General features: G+C 37.8%; 1 protein-coding gene across 1 annotated transcript in view; it reads right to left on the bottom strand.

Annotated features, from left to right (window-relative positions):
• The window catches only part of LOC121730712 (Down syndrome cell adhesion molecule-like protein Dscam2), a gene marked incomplete at its 3' end in the record, with an annotated part of 170494 nt that overhangs the window by 93593 nt on the left and 55762 nt on the right, over positions 1-21139 (bottom strand). The window lies entirely within an intron of this gene.

Genomic DNA, 21139 nt, shown 5'->3' with positions numbered 1-21139 from the left:
TTCTCTCATTAATAATCTATTGCATCTAAGATTTTGATTTAAGTTTTCGGGAAAGCGACAAAGTAATACTGTGGCTTTGACTGGTATTGGACAAACTTTTCTATACAGTATCAAACAGATTTTATGTAAAGTTGTAATTGATAACTTAAATTTAGAGGTTTTATTTCATATAGTGCCTGATAAGAGATATTAGATATTGTGTTTTACTTGTGTTAGTGTTAATTTGGTCAATTCAAAAGTCTCTGTCAATTTTGATGACATTCAAACTGATGCATATTTGGAATACAAACAACAGTCAATTAATGTGCCACAGGAGTTTAGGGGCTCAGTTTCAACAGGTTTTGCTACTTCGCGCGTCACTAAGGCGAGTCCGCTCTAGTTACTAGTCGGAAAAGTCGCTCAACTCCTCGATTTAATAACTGTTGATGATAATAATGAGACAATTGACATAGATGCAATGAGAGAACAAGCGTCCCGAAATATAGCTTAAAGTGCTAGTTATGATAAAGCTAGACGCTGACAGTAATAAAGCTCTAATCCAGAAATGAGTAGTTAGTGATTTAGTTCTTATTGAAAATGATAAAAAAGAAACCTTTTTAAAGTTATAAATTAACCTTTAAGAGAATTTACAAATATGCTCACGATATAGTCAGAAAGAGACCCGATCAACAAGTGCCCTTGTATTAGATATGTGAAAATGTGATAATGAGAATGGTGATGAGGATATTGATAGTCATTAATCTAGTCGGCCGAAGGACTGGCCACTGCCGACGTACTGGCGTTACACATCTGCCGAAGGACTGGCACCGCCGACGTACTGGCGTTACACTTCTGCCGAAGGACTGGCACTGCCGACGTACTGGCAACACACACTATCAAAGGACTTACCAATGCCGATGTACTGGCAACACACTACTATCAAGGACTTACCAATGCCGATGTACTGGCGATTTTTGTTTAAAGTAATGCCCAGATTGTTAATGTTCATTATACTAAAAGGAATACTAAGGCTCTTTTATCGTAACAACTGTGTTGATCGTGGTGTCTTGATGATTTGTTACAATAGCCTAAAAGCACTGAGATCAAAATATGTTACATTTGAGGTTTTATGATGTTTTTTTGTTTCAAGTAAGAGAAATCTTAACTTTCTAATTGATAATATACTGTGGCAGGATAGCCGAACAGATTACTGTCTATGCTTTTGTCTTGTTTACAGATCAGTCACACGCGGACGTGTGAAGGTCTTGATGGCCGTGTCGGATCGAGACGTGTAGCGCCATCTGCTGGCGGGAGTTTGCACAATTTCAAATATTCACTAAACCGTTAACTACAATCCTTGCTAAGAGAGGGCGCTTTATGTCAAGAAGCGCCATACGGATTTTAATGTAAACTTTCTTTCATTAGTTTTGCCATGTTGGCGAAACTTACACACAGTAGGTGTTTTGATGTTAACATCCTTTTACATTTTGATTTTAACTTGAATACGGTTACTGATTTGATTTATTAATTTGTTATGTAATGTTGGCAGACTATGTTATAACTTGAATACGGTTACTGATTTGATTTATTAATTTGTTATGTAATGTTGGCAGACTATGTTATAACTTGAATACGGTTATTGATTTGATTTATTATTTTTTTAAGTTATGTTGGTAGACAACGCTAACTTTCTGATTAGCTTGATCATGATTGGCGAGCTTGTACACAGTTACTAATTTGACTTTCTTTTACTACGTTAGCCATATTGTCAAGTTGCGAATTTGATTATGATCTTTACGTTGATGTGTTGGCAAACTTGTTCACTTTAGCCAATCAGATTTGAAAGATTGTGTAAAGTTAAATTTCGTTAAGTTGGTACACAATGTTAAGTTTGTGATGATTGGTGGAACGCAAGCCGGAAAGGCTTGGACATGCTTCTTGGCTGGCTTTGGTGTTAACATTTTAGAGGAGAACTAAAAAGATTCAGACACATTCGGTTCGAGAGCCTACCAAAGGATAGCCACCAAGAAACTTGTCTGTTCCCGTGATCAAAATGTCCGAGGACCAAGAATGCCCTGATGTACCTGCTCTGGCCTCTCCTGTTCCGACATATTAATAAACTTAAAACAAACGGGATGTCGCAAAATATTTTTTCATACAAAGAAGGTCGCATCTTCAAAACGGTTGAAAAACACTGCTCTAAGCCGCTCCTATTTTATTAAGTCTTGCTCCATCATACAGGATATTAAAGCGAATGTTTTGTCTCAACTTAATTACAATGTCGCAACTGTTTCGCAGTTTTTATCTTGGATTGAATCGTAAAATTATTTAATAAGGCATTTTTATGTGGTTAAAATGTTACGAAGAAAATTAATAATTTAATATCAATTATTTATTTTTATGTATTGTTGTCTATTTTTCAAATATAGTGACTAGAAAAAGCTCTGTCGAATTCAAAAATCTTGCCCTAAGCCACTGCGGAGGTGCCTGGGGTCAGTTCACAACTTCAGATTGCAACGTCATGCAACATTCAAAATAGAAAAGCCAGCCATAAGCCACGCAGGTCAGCAAATTCGATAAATTCAACGTGTATCTTCTGTAGTAAAAATAAAGTTCAATTTTGCATTGACTCAATAAAAATCGCATCGCCCCGCCACGTTGCCCTGACCTTGCTGGATTTATTATGCGTCCGCGCTTTAGAGCGGCCGCTATAGAGCGAAATCATAAGCAATTGTATTTAAATAGAGGCGCGACTGTGCCGCTATTTAAATAAAACGTTACATACGATTTCGCGCTGTAGTCGCCCAACCGCGCGTTTTCGCAACGCATATAAATTCAGCCTAAGCGCGTTTGTGCACTACACGCAATTTTACCATCCTAAGCATATAAATTGTCGGAAGTATAAAAATAGTACAAGATCACGGGGTAAGTAAGGCGAATAATTTATACAATTTCCGTCTAAGGATGTGGTTTTATTTTTTCTTTGCGCCTCCTTGAAGTCATTAGCGCGGCGAGGGCTCTCAGCCGCTGTCACCCCCGCCGGCTCGGCTTTCACTCATTTTACACTAGATTGATGCTGACAGGATTAATTTTAGTACAAAGAATAAAATTACAAGTATTTTTGTTTATACACCCAATATTATTAAGGTTGAAAAGCCTTTAAAGATTATTCATTCAAGGGTTTTTCGAGAAATGACTATATGTTGAACGCTTATAAACTGAAAATCTGACGGTGAAATTATTATACTTTGAGGAAACTTAAGGTCCACAAATGCGGGTAGGCCGATCTTATTGGACCCGTGCACATACGGAAATATGGTATGATGTATTCCTATGGTCTTTAGCTAGATCTCCTTATCTCCTCCAAAACTACCTCTTATTTCTCATTTCTCATAGTAAAATATCGATTTAATAATCTATACATCTATACACATGAATAAAATTGGAGTGTCTGTTTGTAATATTGAAAGAACCGTTTTTTACTACATGCATAATATGAATGTATGTATGGTACATACACCAAAACAACATTTTTTACAATTTTTGTCTGTATGTCTGTCTGTCTGTCTGTTTGTTCCGGCTAATCTCTGAAACGGCTGGAGCTATTTTGCCGGGACTTTTTTGGTAGATAGCTGATGTAGTAAGGTGTAACTTAGGCTACTTTTTAACCGATTTCCAAAAAGGAGACTATCCATCTTTGTTATTATACTATGTTGACGTGGACGAAGTCGCGGGCAACAGCTAGTCTACTTATATAAATAAAAATGAATTTTAAAATATTTTGTTAGTCTCATTATAGCTCGAGAACTATATTTTTGACGTGGGAGAGCCATGCTTCGGCACGAATGGGCCGGCTCGGCCAGAGAAATACCATGGGTTCACAGAAAACCGGCGTGAAACAGCGCTTTCGCTGTGTTTCGCTGAGTGAGTGAGTTTACCAGAGGCCCAATCTTCTACCCTTTTCCCTTCCCTACCGTCCCCTATTCCGTTCCCTATTCTCCCGTATCACCCTATTCCCTCCTAAAAGGCCTGCAACGCACCTGCAGCTCTTCTGATGCTGCGAGTGTCCATGGGCGACGGAAGTTGCTTTCCATCAGGAGACCCGTTTGCTCGTTTGCACCCTTCATTTCATAAAAAAAAAACGGCTTAACCGATTTTGCTAATTTTAATCTCGAAAATATGTTCGAAGAAGTCCAAGTAAGGTTTATATCAGGAGATAAGAACAGTGAGACGAACTTCACCGAGTCATCTACGAGTAGTAAATAAAAGAAGAAATATCACTCGATTAAAGCTATTATAAAGAGGTAAGTTACACTTAATGCGTAACAAAACACAACCATAAAATACGATATAAAATGTATAAAACCATTATGTTGAGTCGATAAAACTGCCCATGACTATTAACAATGTCGGATGTGCAAAATCGTAATTTTTGTTTTATTTCATAAAATATGTCCTTATAACCAAGGCTATCGTGAGCTGAAAAGAAAAAATGTATATTATGCTTAGTTTCTGAAATAGCCACATTAAAAATGTCGTATATTACTAAGATAGCCCGCTAACAATGTCGGATAGTCACTACCTACGTTATTAACGGAACGCGGAAGCGAGTAAGAGCGCACGATGTGTCACATCCGACTATGTTAACGGAGGGAATAAACGTCGCGCTGTCACTTGATTTTTTGCTATCGTAGTTATATTTTTTTACTTTTCGACGCCATTTTCAATGTCAACAAGATCAGCACGGCCAATCAAGACTTGGTACTCAACGAAATTAAGAAAAATATAGTAAAAGGCAAAAAATGCTGATGGTAATATTATGTCCAAAGCTAACGCTATTGCGGAAAATTGTATTTACTATTCTTTATAATCTTTTTAAATATTTTTAACAGTATAGCTTATGTTTTATTGCTTTAGATTTGATTATGAGATGAATTCTTAACTTCATCAACATTAATTTATCGTAGGTAACTTAAAATTGTAGGACGTACCACATCCAACGTTCTTAACCGGTTTTTCAAATGAGTAAAATGTCGGTAGTACCACATACCACATTTTTAATCGGTTTTATAAATGGTTAAATTGTCGGTAGTGCCACTTCTGACATTATTATGTGGATTTATAAATTGGTAACATGTCGGTAGTACTAAATCATCATTTCATTTACTTTTCTTATTGATTAAATGGCGTTTGTAGTTTTTACCATATCTGTCGTTGCTTACCGACTTTTAAAAAATTTCAGAAGGCTTTAAAATGGGTAATTTTTTTGCGAAAATTAGTTTTTTGTTGGCACATAATGAATTAATATATTTTTTAATTTATTAATCGTATTTTTCATGGTTTTGCGATTTGGTGACTAGTAGCCGCAATAAAGCCAGACTTTCTTGGCATTTTGCTATTAAGCAGGTAGGCAACAAACATAAAAATTTACTCAAATTATGTAAAAGTGACATAATTCCCAAAAATAATATCTAAAATGCTATTTATATACCACAATGGATCAGAGAAAATCTCGGATGAAGAAGACTGCTTTTGAATCATTAATCTAATAAATGCTAATCTCAATTTTTCATGTAAACAAAGGCTGTGGTGGTACGTAAGTGTCCTTAAATGTAGACATTTTTAAGAACTACTTGACTCCGCGAACTTCGTTTCATGGGCCTGCAAAACAGTCAGTCCTTCGTCAGTACTTTCTGTATTCCCCACACATTTAGGCACTATCATCTCTCCAGCATATTTGGAAGATCTAGATGAGACTTGCAAATATAATATTTTCCATTACACATTCGTGGTAGCCGCCGCCGTTGCCGCGAGCTTTAATTAAACTGTCCTTACTTCTAAAATATTTGCTCAAGGTAATAATTTAAACGACAATTCTATTTTTCACATAATTCCAATTAATATTTTGATATTTATGTAGGTAAGGATTAATAACGAATATGCAAAAAAAGTCACGATAGAAGGAGATGATTTGAAGTAAATTTTTTAATGAAAGTAATGGTTATTATTCGTTAACCATAAAAGATAGACATAAGCTGCCCTGGGCTTTTTTGTAGATAATGATGAGTACTATAAACATGTTTAACATTATTTCGATGTATCATCAGTATTTATCGTTACGGAAGCGAAATAATGAAATTTTTGGCAAATTTTTACCACTTCGGGTTATATTTTTGCTATTTTCGGTAGGATCCCTAACATTTTTCAGAATAATACATAGCCTGTGTTTTTTGCAAATGATATAGCTTTCCAAAAGTAAAAGAATTTTTAAAATTAGTTCAGTAATTATTGAGCCCATTCAATACAAACAAAACTTTTTCTCTTTATAATTTAAAATAAACTTTTTCCCTTTATAATTAATATATTTTTTTTATTTTTTATTTTGTTTAGTTAATTAATTTATGCTATCAAAAAGTCAACAAAATAGTGTTAGTAATAATTTTTAATTTCAATATTTTCAGTAAGTTTTCATTTCGGATGAAAATTTGATTTTCCGAATTATTTAAATCATAAGAAATGTTTTGTATTTTCATACGTACATTGTTTTTATTTGACAGAAGTCCATAAACAATTTTTTTTTCTTTAAAATTTTGTCGTTTTTGTTGGTAATTTCTACATGCGACATATTTTTAAATTAACAGTTATCACTTAACAATGACGTAAATGCCACTTCCGACAAGCAATCGTCGATTTTCTACAAGCAACAATGTCGGTTTTGGCACTTCCGACAAATCAGCATTACTCGTACCCCGTTAAAAAGGTCAGAAGTGACTTTTCTCATATTTAGGCATAAAATACGAGATACTCATAATAACATATCAAACGTAAATAACGTTTATAGTATTACCCTGAAAATTCATGATCCTACTTGAAATAAGTAAAAAATTATGCACAATTTAGACTTTGAATCGCTCTCCTGTAAAGTTGTCGTTTTTCACATCCGACATAGTCACACACACAATAGTCATGGGCAAAACGTACTCGTATATGCGTAGAGTTTGTGGGATAAATACTTTTATAAGTAGATAAGTTAAATGTAATCGTTTCGGTTACAATAAATACATAATACGGGTCGCCATTGTGTGGTTACCTGAATTTGGGTCTTTGTTGTAATATCAATGGGATTTTCCAGTTCCCAAAAGAAGGTCTTTATTGATTGAAAAATAAATTTTATTACACGAGTATTCAAACGAGTGGGATTTTCTACATCAATAGACGTCCATATACCTACAGGATGCTTTTGGGATCTTGATGTTTATGGGAAACCTATATTATAGAGTTTGTTGTGAAAGCGCTGCGCAGCGCTGAAAGTGAGTTGAAACTTTTTTTACTTTTGTATCGGAAAATTTACGACGCTTGCCCATAGAAATCACAAAAAAAAATATCTTTCATCGTTGATACTTCCACAGTGAACTAGGGACACATACAAACCCCAAACTAAAGTATCATCACTTACTTTTGTTGCACCTTGTAGACGACAAGGAAGAATATGCGTGCGTGGTCTATTGGTTTGGTTGTTTTACTATAAAACTGGACTAAATTTATTGGCAGCTTAAACAAAACCGCTTAACAGCAGCATTGAAAATTCGTTATTTAAATATTATGCATACATAACAAGCCACACAACAAGAAAACTGCTCGCCAAAGATTGTGTGAAGTGATGTGGAAAATTACATTTGACAATATTCTGAACAGCTCACGAGAATTTTACGTGACCCGTGTCAGTTTGTTTCGTTTCGTACCCTTTTGGGTATTAGAAGCTACTGATCCGATTTTGGTGAATGTGATTTCAATAGATTTGTAATACCTAATTGTCCTAGGTAGGTCAGCAATTTTTCATATTGTAGGTTTACACTTACTTTTATATAACACAGTAAGGGTGGGTTGCACCAACTAACTTTAGCTATAACTGTAACTTTAACTTTAACTTTATCTACAATGCAAAATATCAAATCTTTGGTTAAAGTCTAAAATGGACGCCATATTTAACCATAACCTTCAGCTTGACAAAGCTTTAAATGAACCTGGCGAAAAAAGGAACTAACGCAGCTGTCATCATACAAAAACGCCATTTTTTACAGTTCTCTATTACCGGCAGCGCCTACGCCCTCCCCGCTCATGTTCATTACAAGTCTTGTTGGACCAGTCCATCTGGTAAATTCTGTGGTCAAAGTTAAGGTTAAAGTTAAAGTTAGCCTTAACTATAACTTTAACTTTAACCACGCCTCTGGTGCAACCCACCCTAAGAAAATATCTACAAGATTTAAATTATTATAGTAAACTAAACGACGCCCGCAACTCCGTTGCGCCAAAATTCGTTTATCGCGCAGGACCCGTACATCTTTCCGGTAGAAAAACTATCGTATGTCCTTTCCCGGGACTATAAGTACCTCCATGCCAAATTTCAGCAAAATCGGTTCAGCGGTTTGAGCGTAAAGACAGACAGACAGATACACTTTCGCATTTAAAAGATTAAGGGCCTGTTTCACCACTTCCTGATAAGGCTATCCACCAATTAACTTGACAGATCAAGTATGGAGAATCTGTCAAAAAATTTGTGATTATCAGAAAGTGGTGAAACAGGCCCTAAGTAAAGTAAAGCACGAGTGCATTATTGTGCGTTTATGTTTACACAAGCTAATCTAGTAAGGATAAACCTAATATATCTTCGACAGTATACATTTCTCATACTCCGAACAGAGCCTGCATTACCATCGTAGAGGCCGGCACAATGGGCCGTTTGCAATGCAAATGTGTAGGCTCCAGCTCCAACTACCGGTCGCTCCTTGGGGCTCTGACAGCATAATATTTACACAAAAAGTTGCGTCATACACGGTTATCAGTTAAGAAATATTAATAAATAAATAAATGAAGCTACTCACGAAAAATTTGCTTGAATGTTTTATATGAAAAAAATGTTCTAGAGAACCTGTACTATTATTGTTCTAATTTAGATTAAAAAAAAAAAAAACTTTTAGGTTGGGTTGCACCAGAGGTGTGGGTAAAGTTAAAGTTATGGTCAACGTTAAGGTTATAGTTAAGGCTAATTTAACTTTAACCTTAACTTTGACCACAGAATTATAAGGCGAATTTATAAAAACGTGGGCGGGGGCGCTGCAGATAAAGGAGAACTGTCAAAAATTGCATTTTAGTATGATGACAGCGTTAGTTCCTTTTTTCCACGTGCATTTAAAGCCTTGTCGAGCTCTATGGCTATGGTCAAATTTGGCGTCTTGATGGCGTCCATTTTAACCAAAGATTTGACATTTTGCATTGTAGTTAAAGTTATAGTTAAAGTAAGTTGATGCAACCCACCAACCCAACCCAGTAATCATCACAAAATCGTTACAGTTCACATGCTTGAATAGTATGGCTAGTGAGGGAGCTAGGTTACATACAAATCGACATACTAAAATCAGGCCATACCCCTCGATTTAATTAATTTTCAATACAAACAAACGCCACGCACAAATCCGATGAAATGGATATCGTTGATATTGATAGCAACATAAAATTTGTTTTTTCGTTTCGATTCCGAGTTTTTTTTTCTTTTTTTAAATTTTATGTGTATTTCGAGTGATATTCTCGAACGAACAACGGTTTGACAGTACGAATTAGGTATTAAGAGAAAGAACGAGGACTTCGTTGGAAAAATATATTGTCACTGAAGTCGAAGCTATGGCTGCTATCGCCCTATTTGTCTTCTTCATCCTGAGTAGGATCGGGTCTTTCGTTCCCTAGAGGGCTATCACCCTCCACTATGACGACCTCTGTGGCTCAGTGGTGAGCGCGTCGGTAGCTCAAGCCGGGGGTCGCGGGTTCGAATCCCGCCGACGGAACAAAAAGTTTTCAATGTTCCCGGGTCTGGATGTGTATTAAATATGTGTATGATATAATAAAAATCTTAAATATATGTATAGTATAAAAGTATTAAATATATTTCCGTTGTCTGGTACCTGTAACACAAGTCCTTTAGGTACTTAGCACGGGGCCAGACTGACGTGGTATGAAGCGTCCATAGATATTATTTTTATTATTATATTACTATGGGTAATCATCCTTTCGAGCTGCACCGACTTCGGCGCTTTAGGATCAATAGGGACGGTTACAACCAGGTATCCGTCAGTGGTCAACGTCGCCGTGGTGCCGGAGACATTCGCGTGTCGCGGTAAAGGATCTAGACGTGTGTACTCGTGATAGAACTCAGAAATATAAGTGGGAGAGCCATGCTTCGGCACGAATGGGCCGGCTCGACCGGATAAATACCACGTTCTCACAGCAAACCGGCGTGAAACAGCGCTTGCGCTGTGTTTCGCCGAGTGAGTGAGTTTACCGGAGGCCCAATCCCCTAACCCCTACCCTATTCCCTTCCCTACCCTCAACTATTCCCTTCCCTTCCCTTCCCTACCCTCCCCTATTACCCTATTCCCTCTTAAAAGGCCGGCAACGCACTTGCAGCTCTTCTGATGCTGCGAGTGTCCATGGGCGACGGAAGTTGCTTTCCATCAGGTGACCCGTTTGCTCGTTTGCCCCCTTATTTCATAAAAAAAAAAAAAAAAAAAAAGAACTATATCCGGTTGTGAAAATAAAGTTACGTTTCACCATCACCCTCAGGTCGTCCTTCGTAAACAGCCTGGTATCATGGATGAGGCGCATGTATGGGTCGCTCTCCGTGGGAAGCGAGCTCCAGCTAAGTTTTTGGGCTGCTTTAGAGCGTTTTTTGGCTTCTTTGATGGATTTTTGGTCTTCTCCATAATTTTGTCGTAGGTTTTGTGCAACTTGTCATATATACTGCGTAAGAGAAGGTTGTCGCAATCCACGTCCCGTTCGGCTGTGTGGTTAGCAGCAGCTCTGGCGGAGTCGACGCACACGCCGAGCAAAGTCATCACTGCGAACACACGCGGGGAAAGCATTGTTTCAAGCGGTGAGAGATTTCTTACTGCCTGTGCTCGCTTGCCAGCGGGCGCGGGTATCAAAAGAGCCGCGCAATCCGATCGCTAAAAATTAACCAACTACTAAAGCAATTACTCTTATCTAAATGGTTATTAATTCTCTAGGATGTTACCTTGATGATTAATCGGACACGCGTACCGATTTCCATTGAATGGAATATATTTTTTTTATGAAAGAAGGGGGCAAACGAGCAAACGGGTCGCCTGATGGAAAGCAACTTCCGTCGCCCATGGACACTCGCAGCATCAGAAGAGCTGCAGGTGCGTTGCCGGCCTTTTAAGGGATGGATATGGAAGGGAATAGGGGAGCGAAGGGAATAGGGTAGGGGATTGGGCCTCCGGTAAACTCACTCACTCGGCGAAACACAGCGCAAGCGCTGTTTCACGCTGGTTTTCTGTGAGAACGTGGTATTTCTCGGGTCGAGCCGGCCCATTCGTGCCGAAGCATGGCTCTCCCACGTATAAAATCCCACGGATATAAACAAATTGGAATTGCGAACGTCAAAATAGATTTACAACTTGCTCCTAAATCCTCTAAACCTGAAATTTCATGCATATCTAAATATTCAATATTCACGCCTACTAATAGGAATGGGAATCGTTTATCGGGTTTCCGACTTACTCTATTGTACAACTACAATAAGAACATGGCTATTGTATGTGACAGGTGTGGTGTATCTGCAATTGTTTTCCCCGACTCGCCATAATGGCCGCGGTGTATGAAAAATGCAATTCTTTTTGTTGAACACGATAGCGGTCGACAATGTGCACTGAAATATATACGAGTCACGGAATGGAATGACAAAATTGCTATTTGCTTTAAAAGTGGACGCGAAAAAGCTTCGTGAATTGATTTTCGGCGGAGTATTTTTCGCATCAAAGTAATATTAAAGTTGAAAATATGTTTGCCGCCTATAGCATTCCAAAGGCCGTACGCATATTAAAAGCGACTATCGTTTAGTAATAATAGCGCTATACTGGTTTCGGTGAAAGTAGCTGGTGTAATTTTAACCTGACCAGTTGCTGTGCAGGAATGGGTTTATAGTTCCCCAATTGTGTGTGTGGTATGCAAGAGTAATTTCTCTACCTTTAGAATTTAGAGCCCCCGCAGACTGCAGACTTTAAGTCGGCCGATAGTTTGATCGAAAGCTTAATCAGTACGAAGATGTATGGAAGTGCACTAAACGATTTGTGTCGGCCGATAATAATGTAATGAAACCCCAACTTGGTCAAACTATCGGCCGACTAAAAGTCTGTGGCCTGCGGGGGCTCTAACTCATATAACTCAGCGAGGCGATTTGCCAACACCATAATAATATTATTATAATGTTTAAGTACACACGACAGTATATTAATATTTAGAATATATTGTATGAATATAATAATATTATTAGAAGGTCTGCGCTGTCCTCTGTTCTTTTTGCTTAGTTTCTGAGATTTTTCGAAAATAGTTTATACAATTCATTATTAATATATTTTTATTCATGTCAAAATTTCGACTAATCAACAACGCTATTGAAACGATAAACTCCTGATCTTCTCCTCCAAATAACTCAAATAATCAGCTAAGTGCGAGTCGGAATCGCGCACTAAGAGTTCCGTACCATTATAAAGCGAAAGTAGGAAAAAAATGTGTTTTTGTATGTTTATTTCAATTTTATTATTAAATATTAAAATAAACATATAATCATAGTAAAAGGAGGGGAAGTAAGTTATCTTCATACAAAGGCACCGCGCGCGGCTTGTATGTGTGCGCCATAGTATCAATGCGTCGCCACACGGCACACAACAAAATCTCGGACAATATTTCGGCATTACCAGTCGGGGCTAACACTTTACGCTGCACGCTCGCGCCGCGCCGCGCCACGGCTAAACGAATCAAAAATGTCCGATCATAATCGCAGGAGTAATAGATATTGCTGTATATTTGGGTGTTTTAATAGTAATGTAACAATTCCAGAATTGTCTTTGTTTAAAATACCTGTTGAACAGGAAAGGAACAGGAACTACTCACTTATTCTAGCATAATATAATAATTTTTACTTGATGATCAGATACCTACTTACAGGTTACTTGTTTTTTATTGTAAGTTTTCTATCACACAAAGGAAGTAGGTAGGTAGGTAGGTCTACTTTCCCACTATATAGAACATAGTATAAATAAGATATTAATGTTTTATGTACTTTTGATCCGTCAACTAATTTGCCGCTATTGCTTTGTTTACGTAATAATAATTTGCCGATTTCTCTGTGTTGTAGACCGTATATTAACTAACTACTTACAGTCAATTACTTATTTTAAATCTTAATTAAAAATAAGTGACTGACTAATTGTAAATCACAATACACATAAAGCAATGTTCGAATCATAACAACAGATTTGTATATAGTATAGGAGACAGGCGTTAGTTTTTAATGTTGTTTTACAGGGTATCTTTATAATTTTATATAGACATCGGATTATATGCACGACAAAGTGCCGAAATATGCATGCAAATATGTACGAAAAATGGCGGAAATATGGACAAAATATGCACAATATAGATTTACTTTTTATTAAAAGTCGGGAGACCGCGACGTTGCCGCTGTTCATGCGGTTGCGCGGACGAAGCGCGGACGGACGGACGGACGGACGGACCGCTCCCACTCCAACCCGCCGCGCATCCGCACCGCCTAAAATTGACAACCCTAAGAAAGTAGGTAATTATATCGCGGATTGGGCCGGAGTTATCCTACTTCCCCTCCTTTTACTATGATATAATTGAGGATTTTCTGACAATTTTAAGTGCCTACATGTTGTCATTGTGGATTACGAGCCAAAAATACAAAAAAAAACACGTTTGTCGTATGGGAGCCCCACTTAAATATTAATTTTATTTTGTTTTTAGTATTTGTTGCTATAGCGGTACCAAAAATACACAATCTGTGAAAATTTCAAAAGTATGTTATATGTAGCGATTAATAGCTATAGCGGTTCTTGAGATACAGCCTAGAGATGGACGGACAGATGGACAGACAGGCGCACATACATCGAAGTCTCAGTAATAGGGTCCCTTTTCGATCCCTTTGGGTACGGAACCCTAAAAACTAGGAGATAGTCCTTCCAACCCTTCACCGAACAAAGAAAAAGGTTTCTTGCTTCGGAAAAATGAATGACAGATCACCTTTGTCAACACGTCACTTAATAGATTGACGAGGGAAATCTGTAATTTTGTCTCTTGAATCTGTCAGTATTCTCTCTTATTTCTACTGTGGTGATAAGTCTACAGGACCCAACTGATATTTAAGAGGCTTGAGCGGAGTGTACTTTTTTTTATGAAATAAGGGGGCAAACGAGCAAACGGGTCACCTGATGGAAAGCAACTTTCGCCCATGGACACTCGCAGCATCAGAAGAGCTGCACGTGCGTTGCCGGCCTTTCAAGAGGAAATAGGGTAATAGGGAAGGGTAGGGATGGGAAGGGAAGGGAATAGAGGAGGGCAGGGAAGGAAATGGGATTGGGCCTCTCGCAAGCGCTGTTTCACGCCGGTTTACTGTGAGAACGTGGTATTTCTCCGGTAGAGACGGCCCATTCGTGCCGAAGCATGGCTCTCCCACGTATTAACTATAGTACTAAGTATTATTAGACAACTTCATTTGAAGGCAGAGATATACCTTCTTAGGTTAGGTTAGATACACGTCACAACAGACATTCAGACGACCCCTCCGTGGTTTAGTGCGGGGCTCTTGACTCGTAGGTCGTGGGTTCGATTCCCGCATTGGAAACATGTTATTTCCAAATTTGGTTAGGACAATGCAGGCCGGTTACCAAATTGTCTGACAAATAACATTATCCATGCGTCGGATAGGCATGTGAAAGTTCGGTCCGGCGCCTGATCTCTTGTCAGTCGTGTCAGTCATCATCCGTCCCATTGGGTTATGAAAGGGAAAGAGAGTGGTCTTTTGCAGTGCGCACACACTTGAGCACTATAAAATTACTCCTGTGTAATTAGCCTGGTCTTGATGAAACCATCCCGATGGTCACCGTCGTTGAAACTGTTACTATATTATATACAACAAATATTGACATTATTAACTGCATTCTGACCCGGCTAAATAATGTAGATCCTACAATTTCTATTACTTGTATCATTGGGCCGTTACTGAAATCACCAGGACTCAAGTCTCAGGATACTATTGACATTCTCCGGACATGATTTCCTCCTAAGGGAAAGTTCGGCCAAAGCGTTTGTTATTCAGTGCCGTCCTCGCAGGAAATTAAATCCCGGCCACAGCACTGATGTAACTTACATTCTTTAGTTTTCCTGACACTCCATTTATTATTAAAATGTTTTACTACCTTGCGATTCGCTAGAAATTTGGGCTATGCCTTTATTTCTGAGTAAGGTTCTTAGAAATAAAGGCATTATATTTTTTAATATACATGATATTTTAGACAATATTCTATAGATACCATAAAGTTAATATTATACCTAGTAGGTATAATAATAATAATACTCCCCACACCGGTTTCGCTGACGGTGGCCGGTTTCATTGAAACCAGACCAGGTACGCAGGAGTAATTTTATAGTGCCTAAGTGTGTGCGCAGTACACAAGAGCACTCCATATTCCTTTACTCTCATAACCCAGTGGAACGGAAGACCGACACGACTGGCGAGAGATCAGGCGCAGGACCAACTTTTTACATGCCCATCCGACGCATGGATCATCTTACTTGTCAGACAATCAGGTGATCAGCCTGTATTGTCCTAACCAAACTTGGAAATAACATGTTTCCAACGCGGGATTCGAACCCACGACCTCCGGAGACGAGAGCGACGCTCTAACCACTAGACCACGGAGGCGTCTAGTAGGTATATCAACTTGATGGTAGAAGTAGATACATCATATTATTGTATTGAAATGGCTCTTTTGTAAAATTGAGTTTTTGAACATACGATTATCATGTTTTACCTAGGAGACAATAGACATCTACAGGGTGTAACAAAACTAAGTGATAATACTTTAGGATGTGTATGTATTCCTTGTAGAGAGTTCATTGTGAAAGTAGCAGCGCTGAAAGACCAAATTTTTTTTCCCTTTTGTATGGGGAAACTCGTGACACTGGGGCGCTTACCCATACAAAAGTGAAAAAATATCGTCTTTCAGCGCTGCTACTTTCACAGTGAACTCTCTACGAGGAAGACGTACACATCCTAAAGTATTATCACTTAGCTTTGTTACATTCTGTATATCTAGTGTGCTAAGGCTCAATTTCACCAACGTCTGTTAGTCTTAACAGCTTGTTAAAATGTCATGTCTTCTCTTTCGTTCAGATGAAAAACGAAAGAGGAAACGTGATACTAATTCGAGCATTAACTTTATCAGTAGTTGATAAAATTGGACATTAGACTTTAGCTTGCAAAACGCAAGAATAAGATCGAAAACAAACCAGTATAATCGAATCTTACCGGTCAGTCTAAAATTATGAATCCAATTTACTCAAAATTCTCACGAGAAACGAGCACAATAAAAGGTCTAATAACAACAAATTGAACATAAATATTTGGATATCAATGATAATTATGTTAATATCGCTGCCATTATGGGCAAAAATAACAAGACTTTTGTAATGTATTTCTAAGCCTACATTATAAAACAAGGGTAATGTTTTCTTAACAAAAGACCCTACGTATTTGATCCCGGGTTGTAATAAAGATATGATAGAGCTTCTCATTTAAAAGGACATGTTAGGTCTTTGGGTAGATAATATTTTAGATGTTGCAGATCCAGTATTTTAAAATTCTATCCCTCTTACTAATAATAAATTTGATGAATAAGCTATTCAATGTTTTGTTTCCTCATTGTCGAGTGTCTCTTTCTAACTAATCACATGGTGTAGATGAATCTCATCAGATGTATGCATTGTGTATGCGCTGGTATTTTGATGATGTAGGCAAAATTCAAATTTTCTTGAGACCAATCAAAGTTTTAAAGTGTCTAAACACATTGTGTCCGCGGCGAAATCACCGCATGATTCCACCTGCAATGTATTTTAAATTAAGTACCGATCACACCATGCCGAAATTCCGTCGCATTAAATTGTATGCGTTTGACATTGCTGACGTAATCATGCGGAATTTCCGCCGCGGAACTTCGGCCTAGTGTGTTTAGACACTAACTGCCGCACTCAGAGACAAATATTAATTACTTACTTAACTATAATGAACAGAGTGCGTTCCGGCGGGGCGTTCGAATCTTTCTGATCACAAATTCGGATAATGTGCGGCCGAGCTAATACTTCGATCGTGGATTCTTGGAAATCTATTGTTATTCTATTGTGTCTCGCTCACCGGTGAGCATATGGGTTAATTATGATTAAATGTATCTGAGTTCGACCGCTAAATAATAAAGAATGTGGTACGAATTTACCATTTTCATACACTCATCTCTTTAATTATGACCAACCAGAGCATTTCTCTACCTTAAATTGTCACTTTATGACACACCTTCAAACGTTAAACGCAAAAAACTAAACTATATTTACGTGAACTCATAATGACAAAGGAACTATTTTTCCGTCCTCACATTAATTTAAAAGGCAGTGTACCGTTATGTGTGTATACTAAATCTTACTGTCGTCCTCGCGAGCATGCCTGCATGCATGAAACAATTGCTGCGAGATGAAATTCCACGGAGGTTTAATATCACAATTTAAAGTAAAATACCACCGAACACAACTCGTACTCTAACAGTTTTTATTGCGGTGCAGTAAGGACGAAAGTCGCCGATCACGAGCAGTTTATTACCGCGAGCAATTAGGGTATAATTGTCGGAGAAGTGGCCACAGGACCCGTGTAATTTGGGGCAAGAAGAAAAATTACCTTTTCCTTGGTATTTAATTCGTTAAAAACTTAGTGTATTTTATTTTAAATGAACTTCAGTAGGAACTAGAAAGTAACATTGTAATTATTGTAAGAATATTGAGAAATCTCGATTTTTTTTATTTCCATACTAATATTAAAAATGTGAAAATCGGTCAGTTTGTTCATCTGTCTGTCTGTCCGTCTGTCTGTCCGTCTGTCTGTCTATCTGTTCGCCTATCTGTTACCTCTTCGCGCCCAAACAGCTGAACCGATTTTGCTGGGTATATAGATACTTTGAGTCCCGGGAAAGGACATAGGATATTTTTTATCCCGGAAAAATGTACGGTTCCCGCGCGATAAACGAACTTTGGCGCAACGGAGTTGCAAGCGTCATCTAGTTTTCTATAAATATTCAGAAGATCCAGTTAATAGTACTCTACAGTACTATTACCAACCTCATGCCTTTTATATTTTACCTGGGAGAGCCATGCTTCAGCACGAATGGGCCGGCTCGACCTTAGAAATACCACGTTCTCACAGAAAACCGGCGTAAAACAGCGCTTGCGCTGTGTTTCGCCGAGTGAGTGAGTTCACTGGAGGCCCAATTCCCTTTCCTATCCTCCCCTATTCCCTTCCCTTCTCATCCCTACCCTGGATGGGAAGCGAAGGGAATAGGGGAGGATAGGCCTCTCTCTCTCCTCTCTTAAAAGGCCGGCAACGCACCTGCAGCTCTTTTGATGCTGCGAGTGTCCATGGGCGACGGAAGTTGCTTTCCATCAGGTAACCCGTTTGCTCGTTTGCCCCCTTATTTCATAAAAAAAAATCCCGGAAAAAATATGCAAGGTACATTTTTCCGTGTTAAAAAGTATCCTATACCTTTTCCCGGGACTCAGAGACTCTTCAATTTAATGAAGAGTTTAGCTGATCGCATATTTGTCAACACCTACGAATAATAAAACTAAGGAAAAGTAACTCCGTCAAAAAACATGCTCCACAATACTTGTCAAAAAAGTGTACCTTAGGTACACATTTCAATACATTTGCAATATTTAGGTGACTTTGAGCGGTACTAGGCTGACGTTACGTGACAGATCAAAAGGAACAAAGGCGAATGCCCAAAAATGTAAGGATCAAAAACCCGTAATCGATTGAAACCATTTATATGTGTCATGGTAGACTATATCCCAAATACAATGTCCTTTTTGGATTAAACAATCACCGAGTACCTTAAAAACGATCTAATTGACTTTTCTTATAGGAATCTATATGATATTCAGGACGACGCGATGCTACAAACGAAAGTGTGGCGATTAGTACATAGTAAAAACATTTTTAATACAGATGTACAGTGTTGTAATTATGTATTTATGAATTTAATGTTTAAATATTTATCACTTAAATTATATCTGAATATGTATGGTATGATTCCGAACAATTTCTTAGAGCACTCCCCGTTATACAACCGATAGAGGATGTAGAGTGAAGCCACTTGTGATTTAGTTTATTCTTAAATATATTATATTTGACATACTTTTTTAGGGTTCCGTACCCAAAGGGTAAAAACGGGACACTATTACTGAGACTTCGATGTCTGTCCGTCTGTCTGTCTCCAGGCTCTTACTCAAGAACCGCTATAGCTAAACTTCTGAAATCTTCACAGATTGTGTATATCTGATGCCGCTGTAAGAACAGATACTAAAAACTAAATAAAATTAAGATTCAAGGGAGGCTCCCATACAACAAACGTGATTTTTTGCCCTTTTTAGCTCCTAATCTGTAATGGCTATATTATGTAGCCACATGATTTTTTTACGAAATCCTCAATTATGTGTGTACTTTAATATTTAATCGCAAAATTAAAATAAAATAAATAATTAAGGGGGGCTCCCATACAAAAAACAATTTTTCCCTATTTTCGCTCTATAACGGTACGGAACCCTTGGTGCGCGAGTTCGACTCGCACTTGGCCAATTTTTTTCTATTTAATTGTACATTATCATCTTTCAACATCACTTTCACGAGAAAGATCACAAAATAAAAGAAAATAACAAGGTGATTCGAAGTAGATACCACACTGTGCATCTCAGATTTATTTTTTCAAATTATCGATTTCGGTTATGGTTTAGAAAAAAATGAATTGCATATTTTCAATCTACTATTTATGCTCTACTTTGCTGTACATAAATTATTTTAATCGACCATGGGTTTTTTTTTGGGCATAGTCCTTTAAAACGGTAACGGGAGTTACGATTCCTTAGTTTTTTTTATTCGTAGTTCAACACCGTACGCGCCGAACGCACCGCATAATATACGAAATGCGGAGCGTACGGTGCGGACGAATGTGCAAGGTTTCACATCATTTCATACAACGAATTCTAAAATGCGGCGCGTTCGGCGCGTGCGTGTTGATAGAAACACGATCACATTCAGACAGATAATGTAAGGGGCGTCAAAATCTTCATTTATTTACAGTTATGTTTAGTATTCGTCTCTGAGTGCAACAGTAACGTGAATTGTGGAAAACGTAACTTGTAAATATATTTTGACAGTCCAATGGGGCAACTTGTGTACGTAGCGGTAGCTAACTTGTTAAATATTTTCTATTAAACTCGCAAGATTTCAATTCGCAGCTACGTTCGGCGCAGTCATTAGTTTCATTGTAGTTTGTGAAGTTAATTAAAAGTTTTTACTCCAAGTTCGCCGTTCCCGCTGTTTTATTGTTTAAATTCGCTTGTATTATCTCGTTAGTGGTTTTGACAATCATCCGAAGGTTCCAGAAGTTGTTGTAATGTCTCTGGATGTTATTAAGTAACATAATGAAAAACGTGAGTGGATAACGTGGTTCTATCATTTTACAATATACAAGATGTTAGTGTTAACACCGTTATCCTTGAAACCATCAACTTTTTCTATGAGAACATTGCTGGGAACCCAAAAAAATCCGTCTTCATACCCTTTACAAATTGCCGATCCGGGCATCCGTATGGGTATGTAGATGGCATTTTTTTTGAGTTACCAGCATTGTTCTCATAGAAAATGTTGTTCATTTTGACGGGCTCATTTGATGGTTTCAAGGATAACGGTGCTTACACACTGTATATAAGAGCATAATTATACGCATTTTTTCCTTTATCATTTAAACAAACCTTGTAACTTACCTACTTCATCATCTGTCTAATTTATCTTGCTATAATACAAATTATAATCCACAATTCGACGCCCTCACCGAATAATCGGACAATCGTAAAAATGAAAATGTCCAGGGGAGCCGAAAAACTGATTTTTGTTAATAACTCCGTCATAAAAAAAGCATCAAAGACTTTTTATATCTCAAATGAAAGCTAATTTTTTTGCCTATCTTGC

This window comes from Aricia agestis, chromosome 9, assembly GCF_905147365.1.
Source record: "Aricia agestis chromosome 9, ilAriAges1.1, whole genome shotgun sequence".
Classification (NCBI taxonomy): domain Eukaryota; kingdom Metazoa; phylum Arthropoda; class Insecta; order Lepidoptera; family Lycaenidae; genus Aricia; species Aricia agestis.
Note: the sequence above shows the minus strand (reverse complement) of the source record. Positions and strands in the feature narration are given on the sequence as shown.